The sequence below is a fragment of the Pan troglodytes genome, chromosome 14 (assembly GCF_028858775.2).
Source record: "Pan troglodytes isolate AG18354 chromosome 14, NHGRI_mPanTro3-v2.0_pri, whole genome shotgun sequence".
Lineage (NCBI taxonomy): Eukaryota > Metazoa > Chordata > Mammalia > Primates > Hominidae > Pan > Pan troglodytes.
In genome coordinates, this window is record NC_072412.2 from 43,545,794 (window position 1) to 43,558,462 (window position 12,669).

Below are 12,669 nucleotides of genomic sequence, written 5' to 3' on the forward strand. Positions count from 1 at the left end.
CCACATTTCAAAAGAACCATGCAACTGATGGTTTACATATAATTTAAGGACCTCTATTCCTAAGACAAACTAAAGTACAGCTAACATCATCTTTAATTATAGACTAATTAAGCTAATGTTTTCTGATAGAAAGGCTCAATATAATACTCAATCTTTTACAATTTTAAGCCAATTTGTAATGGCTTCAACTGAGGAATCCAACAAATTAAAAAGCTGTTATGCAACTAAATGTTTAAAGATCTTAAGCTAAAAAAGGACTATACAATTCATCTCAGTTAACCAGTAAAAAATGTCTATCATGATCTCCAAATAATCCTCTAAGTGATTTTTAAAATAGCTTTAAAATTTTTCCAGCTGGGAAAAACAAAGCAAAGAACTAAAATGGCTGAACTGAACCTTATTTCACCCTCCAAGCTGAGTATTTAGAAACCAACTGCCTTTCAAGGTACTAGGCAGGACTTAGGACAACTGAGAGACAATTCCTTCCACAATTATTTGAATTACAGTGAGGTACTCACAGCAGGATTATCACTAGACTATAGGAAAAGCTTCATGCTACAGACTATGGTGGCTTTCTTGGGCCTCTCTTCCCACCCAGGCCCAACTGACACTCCTGGTGGACAAACAAGTGCTTCAGGAAGTAGTCCCAAAATTCCATCTGTCCCCTAAGGCAGTTTCTACTTAAAGGGGCAGTGGTCCAATTTATTTATGATGACTCATTACTTCAAAGAGAAAAAAAATACTATGAATATAGTGATTTGTTATGTTTCAAGCATTTTAAAAGGCATGGGTGATTTTCTTTAGGTTTTCTTAGAGTGCAACAAGTTAATAACATAAGGCCTCTACAGATCATTTCGTCTTGATCCCAAAATCAGGAAAATCTAGTGAGGGTTTTCCCCACTTTTGAAACACTTATGTCAGAGGTGAAAAAACAATAAGGATGCAAGAATGGAAGGAAGGAGAAGAGGAAAAGAAAGGATGAAGGAAGTGAAAAAATAAGAATGGAGGGAAGAAGGAGGGAGAGGAGATGAAGAAAGGGAGGTAGGGGAAGGAGGACGGGAGGAGAGTGAAAGAAGGGAGGGAGAGGAAAGGGAAGAAAAACTAACCAGACAAGGAAACCAAAACCCAGGCAAGCAGGTATCAAGAAGTCTCAGAAATGTAGAAACGAGATGTCTGACAACTTTTTCATTCCCAGTACAATAAGGCCTCATTGTACTTCCTGCAATTTATATCTTAGATATTCTACTCTAGCCCTAGAAATATACTATCTTATTGGAGCAGAAGTGGGGAAGGGGCGGGAAACAAAAAGAAATCTACAATTGTTTGTTTTTCTATTATTTAAACAGTCTGCAATGTTGTTCCAGAAGGTAGACAAGAGACTGATAAAACCAACCAAAAAAACAAGTGAAAGGAATTAAATAAAAGCAGAATGGTATAAATTATGAGATGGAAAATGTATATAATTAGTAAGTAAATATACAAGTTGGATCTCTTTAAAAAAATAAACTTTAGAAAATTAAAGAAATTTTGTAATAGAAAAAAGATATTCCAAAGGGTCCAACATCACAAAAGTAGTTTTAAATTATAAGAATGAAATAAACAATGACAAATGTAGCATATATCAAAACTGCAGGATGCATCTAAAGTAGCACTTAGGGGAAATGTATAGTCTTGAACATTAGAATAAAGCCTAAAGATTATTGGGATAAGGATTTCAAGGAAACTGGCAGGGTGGGAGGGTCAGGAGAGGGAGGTAAAACAAACAAAATAAAAGCAAAAAAAAAATTCCAGAAAGGAGATAAAGACAACAGCAAAAACTGTTAAAATAGAAAACAAGCATATATTAGAAGATCAACAAAACCAAAAATTGGCTGTATGAAAAAGACCATAAACCGGCAAGCTTCCAGTACAATTTAATCAAGAAAAAAGAGAAGGCAGAAATAAGCAGTATCAGGAACGAAAAAAATATAAAACCATAATTTAAGAGATATAGATTAAATGGTCAAATAGAAAAAATATAACTTACTGAAACAAAGAGATATAAAATCTGAATAGTCCTATATTGCCATCATATAAAATTAAATCAGTATAATAGTGAAAAATATTTCCTCAAATAAAACTCCCAGACTAGATAGCTCCACCAAAAAGTCCTACAAAGCACTAAGGGACCCAGCTCAGCCAGTCCCTGCAATGGCCAAAGGAAAGATCAACAACAAAGCCCAACAAAAGTGGCAGTCTCCAGTGAACATGACAAAACCTTAGTACACGGCCAGAAGAAAAAAATTAAAATTAATGCCATGTGGTTGACACTCAGAACTCTGCATGAACCATATGATATACTCTGGGGACTCCAAAAAATATTTGGAAGAGGCACTGGTATCCCACATTAGGTGGGGACTACATGGATTATAATTAATAAAAACTAATATTCTAATGAAAACTGTTTACATCTTAAGGGATATGGAGTTTTCAAATATTAGCTGAGATGTGATTATTGACATAATACATAAATTAAGTATTACTCCCAGTCTATCCAACTTTCTACTTTAATAGTTATATAAGCTATATACAGACTGTAGGGAAACTTGTGTTGTGTCCAGGAATTTAAATATAAAAATACATTATGTTTATTATAAAACAGAATCATTAATACTGTATCAGTCAACAATTATATAAATTATTTGTAACTTGAAATAAACAGAATAACTAATGAAGTGATTTTTTTCTTTTTGTTGATTATTATCTAATAAAAAATATCAATATACAAAAGCAGGGATGATGTGCTCTATTTTAAAAAAAGAAAGTTATCAAGAGTGCCCATAAACTGCATGATCTGACACTTGAATTATGAAAAATAAATCTTATACTTGAAGTCAACCTTTAATTTAAAAATCATAGTCAATTATGAGTCAAAAGGAAATTTTATGATGGCTGTTTTCTATAGTTAGTAATTACAATCTACATTAAAAATCAAATTTCTTTTTATATTTTTCTTTTAGAGACAGGGTCTTGCTCTGTCACTCAGGCTGGAGTGCAGTGGCATGATCATGGCTCACTGCAGCCTCAACCTCCTGGGCTCATGTGATCCTCCTGCCTCAGCAGCCCAAGTAGCTGGGACTACAGGTGCATGCCACCAATTTTTTAATTTTTTGTAGAGATGGGGGTCTTGATATGTTGCCCAGGCTGGTCTCAAAACTCCTGGTCTCAAGCAATCCTCCTGCCTCAGCCTCCCAAAGTGCTGGGATTACAGGCACGAGTTGCCACACCTGGCCTGTTTTTTGTTTGTTTGTTTGTTTTATTTTGAGCAGAGTTTTGCTCTGTCGCCCAGGCTGGAGGTCCAGTGGCACGATCTTGGCTAACTGCAACCTCCACCTCCCAGGTTCAAATGATTTTCGTGCCTCAGCCTGCCAAGTAGCTGGCTAATTTTTGTATTTTTAGTAGAGACGGGGTTTCACCATGTTGGCCAGGCTGGTCTCCAACTCCTGGCCTCAAGTGATCCACCCGCCTTGGCCTCCCAAAGTGCTGGGATTGCAGGCGTGAGCCACCATGCCTGGCCAACCTGACCTATATTTTCTCAAACACAAAGATTTTACTAAGACTATATTAGACTATCCTAGTCACTGATTGATTTTAAAAATTTAAAGATTGTTGCATGGATCTTCCCAGATGGAATATATTTAACAATAAAATACAATCACTGCAAAAATAAGAATCCATTATTTTTCCCGAAACAATATATATTATTTATATATAATAATGGCTCCCTTTCATTTCTGGGCATTTAAACGTCTAATTCTGCCTGAAAGGCATGTCCTTCCATGGTACACCTTTTCTAGTTTATAACTCTGATCACTCTTTGGATCTCAGGAAGTTCCTTCCTGAAGTGAGCCTTGCATGAACCCTTAGATCAAGTGAGGTCTCCCTATCAAATGTGCTCATAGATTTTTTTTTTTTTGAGACAGAGTCTTGCTCTGTCGCCCAGGCTGGAGTACAGTGGGCATGATCTCAGCTCACTGCAACCTCCGCCTCCTGGGCTCAAGTGATTCTCCTGCCTCAGCCTCCTGAGTAGTTGGGCTTACAGGCGGGTGCCACCACGCCTGGCTAATTTTTGTATTTTTAGTAGAGACAGGATTTCGACTTGTTGGCCAGGCTGGCCTCAAACTCCTGACCTAGTGATCTGCCCGCCTCAGCCTCCCCAAGTGCTGGGATTACAGGCGTGAGCCACTGCGCCCAGCCTGCTAATAGATTTAAATACCATTCCTTAAGAGACAGAAGAAGAGACCATGAAGAACACAGAAGTATTAAATTAACACTATTTTAAAGTAAAGTCCTTATATAAAAAGCAAATAGTAAAATAATAAGTATAATAATAATAATAAGTAAAATAATGTCTATAGATTCCTTGGGAAAACTAGGAGAAAATTTAAAACCACAACTATTTTTAAATTACTTAAACAGTTAAATCACAACATTCTCTTAGAGATGCCAGAAAATTCTGCAAGCCTTAAGTTACAAGAAATATTAAAATTTACTCACATTTAAAATTTACTTACATTTCTGTATGTTTTATACAGAAAAAATACATGTAGAATAATATTACTAATATTGAACTCCACACACTAAGTACTTTATACGTATATTACCTCATGTAATCCTCATGATAACTCATTTTATAGGCAGAAAAACTGAGACACAGAAAGACTAAATAACATGCCCAAGTTCATAGGCATAAATTAATAATTTTTTGTCAGGCTTGGAACCTGGCAGTCTGATGCCAGAGTGTATATGCTTTATTGTCTCTACAAAGAATAAAATAAATAGGAAGCTCAAAATCTTGGGGGGGGGGGGAAGGGTAAAATAATGGGGTATTTGAATTTTTTCACATTTTTCATGCATAGTAATTCTTTACATAATTAAAATGAGCCAATGATAGTAAATTTACACCACATTCCAAAACATAAGCCACCATCAAACTATTTATGGAAAACTCATGATTAGTTTGTTTCCCACACTCTACCACGGTATCTAGTTTTCCTACTATGGACGCCACCCAGCAAGAGAGCCCAGTATGCAGACATGGACACTAATTGTCAAACAGCACTAGGTAGGGATTTCTGGCAGTGAACCAAAAGAAACGAGATTAATGAATTTTTGCTATGTCTGATATATAAACAAACACACAGGTAGTGTGTGTGTGTGTTTATGTGTGTATGTTTACGTGTGTGTGTGTATATGTGTGTAGCTTTTCAGTCAGGCTCTCTATCCTGTATCATCAAAGATTATAGGTCTCTGAATATTACCGAATAAAAAATATTAAGCCCTCTTACTTGGTCCTAGATGGCCCTATGAGCAGATCCAATGAAATAAACTACACAAGAGTGACTGATACTAAAAAACACCAGAACTAGGTTATCTATGAATGGAAAATGCATCTGTGTATCTAGAATCAGCAACCCTAACCTTTAGCACACAGTCTAGAAACTTGAAGAATGAAAACCAACCTCTACACCAAGCTTGCCCAACCCACGGGCATGGCCCAGGACAGCTTTGAATGCGGCCTAACGCATGAACTTTCTTAAAACAGTATGAGATCTGTGATTTTTTTTTTTTTTTTTTTTAGCTCACCAGCTATCATTAGTGTTAGTGTATTTTACGTGCGGCCCAAGACAATTCTTCTTCCAGTGTGGCCCAGGGAAACCAAAAGATTGGACACCCCTACTCTAAACAGTTCAAAAAGCTCTCATAAAGCCACTGTACCAAAGCAATATACTGTGCTTTTAAGATCTTGTTAGAAAATTATTGACTTATGTATCGTATAATCCTTAAAACTTAATTATCTGGCTTCCTGGGTTTCAGGAAAGTAAAAGCAACTAAACAAAAATGGCAAGCTGTTACCAGCCACATACACCAGCATTCTCAAGAAGAGATAGCTTTCAACCTAATAAGACAAAAAGTAAGTACCGGCCACCAAATGAGACAACTCATCACCCGTATGCTAAATCTGAGTCACTAAGGACACACAGTCTTCTCAGAAGGTTAAAACAAGATTAGATAAAAGTTTAAGCTTCAATTTCTGTGTATCAAATACTCAAACCAATGAAAAATCAGGTAAATAAGTTGTTACTATTCAGAATCTACAGCGTGCCATCCTATTATTTATTTAGGACTAAAATGGAAAAAGTCTATGATTCTAGGCTGGCCCTATCAAGGACTGCTGTATGAAAATTTTATTTCAAAAATAGCAGATGGAAGACACAGCTCTGTATTTAACAAACATGAAACTATTAAGCCACCATTTGAGAGCATTCAATGAATAAATACTGAAAAATATTAAATTTGAAAAATAGGGTTAATAACAAGACTGATAAGAAGTTTGGATCTTTTTTTTAAATTGAATGTATAAGATGTGTACAAGTTCCAAAATGTTATCAACAGCACCTAAAAAAACTTTCCTTTAAATTGAGCAACTGTAAAAGACAAAGATCTTAAAAGTATTTCATTTTAATATAGCATTAATTTAACATTCATTAACATTAAAAAATTAAGATTGGAAAATCAATTGTCTTATGGTTTTGGCATTTTTTTAAGACAACAGGGTAATGCTATTAATTCCTTGGGAATTAGTGATTGCTGATAAATTCATTTTTACATATAAAAGTATTAGTTGAACACTTAATACTATAAAAATTGTAGGTGCCTGGGACATAAAGATTCTAATGAAAGAAATAGACATGAATCAAATAATTATAATATAGGAAATTCTCTCACAGATGAGAGATGAAGGCAGCAGCGATCCCAGGACCAGCTGTTGAGAATAAAGTAGAATTTAGGATGATGTAGGGTTTGGGCTTAAGGTAGAGTACATGTTGGTACTAGTAGCTGTGAGAGAATACAGGAGGGGTGGATTATGTGAAAACAAGAATAAATAAGAGGCTGTTTGGAGGAGACATCCAAGTAGATATGTTCACAGGGAAATTGAAGACACTCCGGACAACGCTAGAATTTCTACAAAGGAGTCCAGGGACAGGGGTTAGGAGACACTTCTTGAGGCCAAGTTTCCACACTAACCACACTCCTTTTACATAAATGTTTGTTTTTTGGTTGTTTTACATAGATTGTATGCTTATTCAGTGAAGCTTTCATGTGTAACAGGTCATAGAGATTATGGGGGGCTACTGCCTACACCCTCTTCCCCTTGGGTTATGAGCGGCTGAATTGGGTTCCACAGATAAATCGGGTCGCTGGAGTACAAAGAAAACCTACTATAAAAAGAAGGGAGGCCAAGCAACAGAACCTAGGGAAACACCAACGTTTAAGAGAGCTGGGGAGAGAAGCCAAACAAATAGTAAATGAGACTGAAAAGGAGAAGGCCAAGAGACAGAAGGAGAACCAGAAGAGACTGGTGCACTGGAGCCAACAGAGGAGAACTTCGGGAAGTAACAGGCAGCAATGCCAAAGATACAGAGAGATCAAATGAGACAAGAAGGATGGAAATGGGATCCTCGGGGCTTGAGACTTCGCAGTTAGGAAGTCATTGGTGACATCTGCAGAAAAAGCTTGGGGTGGGAGGTGGTAAGGAAAAAGGAACAGCCACACCACAGCAGTGTAGATGAAGGGTAAAATGAGGAAGACAGGTAACTGGTGAGGGGTGGGTGGTTCTGGTTCACTTAGGTTGTCAATAAAGTGGAAAAGATTAAACAAGAGATGATATATCCTGATAAAGCAAAGTCCCAGAGAACACAGGAAGGAATGAGCTATTTACCATTTGACATAGAAATTTAAATTAGCGTGTGATGAGAACACTAGCCTCAGTCAGTGTAATAACTGTGATGCAGACACTTTCATTTGTTCATTCAAATATTTACAAGCATCTACTATGCTCAGGAACAGTACTTGGTGCTGATCATTTACCAACACAGCCCACCTAACTCCACCCACCCTGAAGGCTGGATATATCTACAGTCGTGGTCCATGATGCTGGCAGATAACATGAAATCAACAAATACTTCTAATAATCCACAAGTGGATTTCATCCTCTTTATGTCCTCCTAGAATGTGCAATGGGCCATACTACCGAAAAAATTATAGCAATAATAACAAAGTCGGCGGGTGACGTGCAATCTAGGTCCAGTGTAGAAAGTATTCCTCCTTTGAATTAAAAAAAAATTTTGTATATTTAGCAATCACATACAAATATTACTGACTGAACCATTATTCCCAGTTAAAACTCTTCACGTTTCTCTTCCATCCTCAATTATACTTCTTAAGATGTCACAATTTCTTTGTTCCTTCTCAAACTCCATCAGCTTTTCAAATATAAAGGGTGCTTAATATATTTTTATTTTCATATAAGTAATATAAAGCAAAATTATGGAAACACGTGCATGTTAGTAAATTTGCAGTATGTTATAAAAGAATTGACATTTATGCTGTTAGTCTACTAAGTGCCAAGAATGACTTTATACATACATTATATAATTTAATCCTTAAAACAACTCATTTTCAGGTGAAGAGATTGAGCTTTAGAGAGGTGAGCCAGGTGCAGTGGCTCACGCCTGTAATCCAGGCACTTCGGGAGGCTGAGGCAAGTGGATCACCTGAGGTCAGGAGTTCGAGACCAGTCTGGCCCACATGGCAAAACCCCATCTCTACTAAAAATACAAAAAAAATTTAGCCAGGCATGGTGGCACACACCTGTAATCCCAGTACCTCAGGAAGCTGAGGCCAGAGGATCGCTTGAACCTGGGAGGCAGGGGCTGCAGTGAGCCAAGATCACGCCACTGCACTCCAGCCTGGGCAACAGAGTGAGACTCCATCTCAAAACAAAACAAAACAAAAAACTCAGTAGAGAGGTTAAATAACCTCAAGTTACACTGCTAGTAACTGACAGAGCTGAGACTGAAGACTCAACTTTGTTGTTTCTGCTCTACCACACTACCCTTTACTCTAAATGATATGCAGAAACAAACAGTAAACATTTTGAACATTTATATTCTTAAGTTACATATTTTATGTCAAATATTATAGGTTTCATTACCAAAAAAGTTATTAGTTACTAAGATAAAAATATAGTTATTGAAACATTATGTTCACTTTGGATATGTAAACATTGATTAAAATATTAATGATAGCAACTAACATTTATTGAGTGCTTACTAATATGCCAGATGTTATTCCAAGTGCTTTAGAAAGATATTTATGCTTCACAATTATCCCAAGATCATAAATGCAACAAGTGCTAAAGCCGGTATTTAAACTCAGAGAGTCTAACTTTAAAGCTTATATTCCTAATCAGTACATTATATAAAACTATTTTTGTAATATTCTTTACATTAAGAAATTTTAAAAAAGTAACTACATTATTTAGATATAGGTTTTCCCCTAAATTACGAATACACTTAATAATGTACGATGCAGTTAGACATTCAGTGAATTAACAAGCAACATATTGAGATACAGCTTTCTCTAGACAGTCTTTCAGCTACAAATTGGATGTTCAATTTTAATCTCCCAGTCTTTATAACAATTATCAATTAGCAAATTTTAAAACAAGGATGCTTTGTAGAAAGCTAGCACAATCAGCTAGCTTTATTTTAAAATCATGAAGTATCAAGAAAATTGTAGGAAATTTGCCATTGCTACTTTAACAAGAATTATGGGCCGGGCGCGGTGGCTAAAGCCTGTAATCCCAGCATGTTGGGAGGCCGAGGCAGACGGATCATGAGGTCAGGAGATCGAGACCATCCTGGCTAACACAGTGAAACACCGTCTCTACTACAAATAAAAAAATAAAAAAATTAGCCGGGCGTGTTGGCAGGCGCCTGTAGTCCCAGCAACAGGCTGAGGCAGGAGAATGGCGTGAACCCGGGAGGCGGAGCTTGCAGTGAGCGGAGATCGCGCCACTGCACTCCAGCCTGGGCGACAGAGCGAGATTCCGTCTCAAAAAAAAAAAAAGAATTATGAAACAAGATCTACAAAAATTGGCTGACCATGAACATAGACAGGATATTATTTGAATAGCTCAAAACGCCCACATTCTACAGACTGGTCAATTAAGTTAAAGGACATGCAGAAAGATGCTGGACTTGGAATATGCCATTGGGAAAAATCCAAATGTACACCAAGAAGTAATTATTCTGACCTAACAGTAGATGGCGCTAATACAACGTATCCTTTTCATTAAAAAATGGTCCATTTAGCCTTCTAGATTATTTTTACGAATGCAACCAGGGCTCTTAAATTAAGTACAATTTGATTCATATAATTTCATTTCTAACCTAATTTTGCTTAAGCTGAACACATAGGTATCTTATACACGAATCTTGGCCCTTTTTAAAAGCATTACTTAAACATAGATTAAAACACTACAAAATTTGCTAACAAATAAAACAGACATACATACTATCACAAAGTTTGAAACTGAAAAAAGTAGGAACAGGTTTTAAGAAACCCTCAAAACAAATAGTATCTGAACGTTTTGAGGTTTGAGTAGCCTAAGAGTTTGAAATTATGCCTACAGTTCAACTATGGGAATGCTAAAAAAAAAATCCCTCGAAAATCTCTAGTCTCTACAGTAACAAGATTTCCATTTCTTACTGTAAAACCTTTTAAGGCTATGAAGAATATACTAATTTCTTGTTGACAAGCAAGGGAACACAGTCCTTCCTCCCTTCCCATACTAGCCCATCCTATATACTTTATAAATAATAGTGCTTCTCAATTCAGAGGTAAATAATGTCTCTGAATGTGAGCACAGAAACATACGTTACTTTAATTAGTCTGGAAGCGGAAAAATGCATAGCTGTGTATTATTATCATGTTAGTTTAGAATGGGAGATGCGGTTGGAGAAGGCAGGAAATGATGGAAATTGTTAAAGGTACAACTAATATTCATGATAAACATATTTAACAATTTATGGCCCAACGCAAACCCTAGAAGTAAATCTAAGTATAGGCCACACCACAGAATAATAGTACATATGCAGCACCACAGAATAATAGTACAGCAGTATCATTAGTTGATGGGCTCTTTCCCACATCGAACCTCAAGCCACACAGGTGGGTATCCCTTCTGCTTACTGGGCTGCATATAAAGGACTGATTACCAGAAGGTATTTTAACTGATAACACTGGAATTGTAGAAAATACATGAGCATCTGTGTTTTGACTCCTAGTCCCAACACTTGTATACTATAACTCAGGAAGTCACTTAACTTTCAAATTTGATTTCCTCATTTACAAAATGAAAAGTAAGGTGGGATTATATGTAGTGAGAACTGAAAAAGAATAGATATGTAGAGTATGTAAGATGAGTAGTACATAAAGAGTCAATAAATATTGGAGTCCATCCTCTTTCTTTTACCATATTATAGAAGCAATAAGGAGCAGGCAGCAATAATAGTACATATCCACTTAAGCTGACTCCAATCAAGACAATAGTTAGAAAATAAGAGTTTTAAAGAATAGAATGCATGCTGCCCCCCATCACCAAGAACTAATAAAGTACAAGTTTTCTGAAAAATGAGTGCTTAGTATAAGTAAATGAAACTCAAAGCCATAAGCAATAGGCCCTATAAATAGTGACTCCAGCTATGAATCTAAAAGCAATCACCATGATATATATATGGAAAGTTCTTTTAGTCATATTTCAGTCTTTAAATGTATAGCAATTCTTTCAGTATAACACAAACTTTGTACAAGGTTATTAAAAGTGTTTTTAGTAAGATTTTTAAATTAATCCCATACATAACAAATATTAGACCTCTAGATTACCTTTCTAATTAGACATTTCAAAAATGTCCTACTAGTTCAGAGAGAACAGATGACTAGAATAACCTGGAAATGGGTACCCAGATATTTGTAGAACTAGAATAAAATAAAGGCATTTTTCAGATAAGCATAAAAGTTTACCACCATTTGACATTCACTAAAGGAATTCACAAAAAATATTATTTAGGAAGAAGAAAAATACTCCATTAGAAAGGTCTCAGTTACAAGAAAGAACAGTAGGCAAAGAAACTGGTAAACCTGTGGGCCAATCTAAACAAACATTACCTATATAAAATCCTGTCAAATTTGTAGAATTATTTAAAGTTAAAAATATGGATAAGAGTATCAAATAAATTGTAGGTAGTGGGGAAGGTTAGGGTAATTAGTGTTAAACTGTTGTAAGGCTTCTGTATTTTTTCAAGGGGGATGGGTTTTTAAATATGGAATAATTTTAGATTTTGTTAGATGGATTAGACAAAAGTATAAACTAAAGGAACATTAATACATAGCTCCCCAACCAGAAAAGGCGAAAAAGAAAATGTAAATAATCCAAAGCAAAAATCTTAATCTAAAAAAATAAGGCAAGAATGGAGGGCAAAGCATAGAAAAAGCAGGACAAACAGAAGAACAGGGATGGAATAAAGAAATTCAGATCCATAATCACAATAAATATAAACAGACAAGACTCACCAAAGATTTTAAATGTCACCCCCACAAAAAAACAATCCACTATATGATATTTACAAGAAACACACTAAAATATAAGGGCATGCAAATGCTAAAAGATGAAAAGTGGAAGTAGAAAAAGATACCACTGGCAATATTAACCAAAGAAAGGTGGAATAACCTTGTTAAATAAGACAAAATAAATCTAAGCAAAATGCATCATTAGGGTTAAAG

The 12,669-nt window shown here is 35.9% G+C and overlaps 1 protein-coding gene across 4 annotated transcripts in view; it reads right to left on the minus strand.

The window, feature by feature from the left end:
- TSC22D1 (TSC22 domain family member 1) overlaps positions 1-12,669 on the minus strand; it is a 146,454-nt gene that overhangs the window by 43,153 nt on the left and 90,632 nt on the right. Inside the window, exon 1 of one of the 4 annotated variants that reach the window (XM_016925277.3) lies at positions 519-642. The exons of the other annotated variants lie outside the window; for them this stretch is intronic. The gene's annotated coding sequence lies outside the window, so the exon portion shown is untranslated. Of the gene's footprint in view, positions 1-518; positions 643-12,669 lie in introns of those variants that run through there. 4 annotated transcript variants of the gene reach the window in all.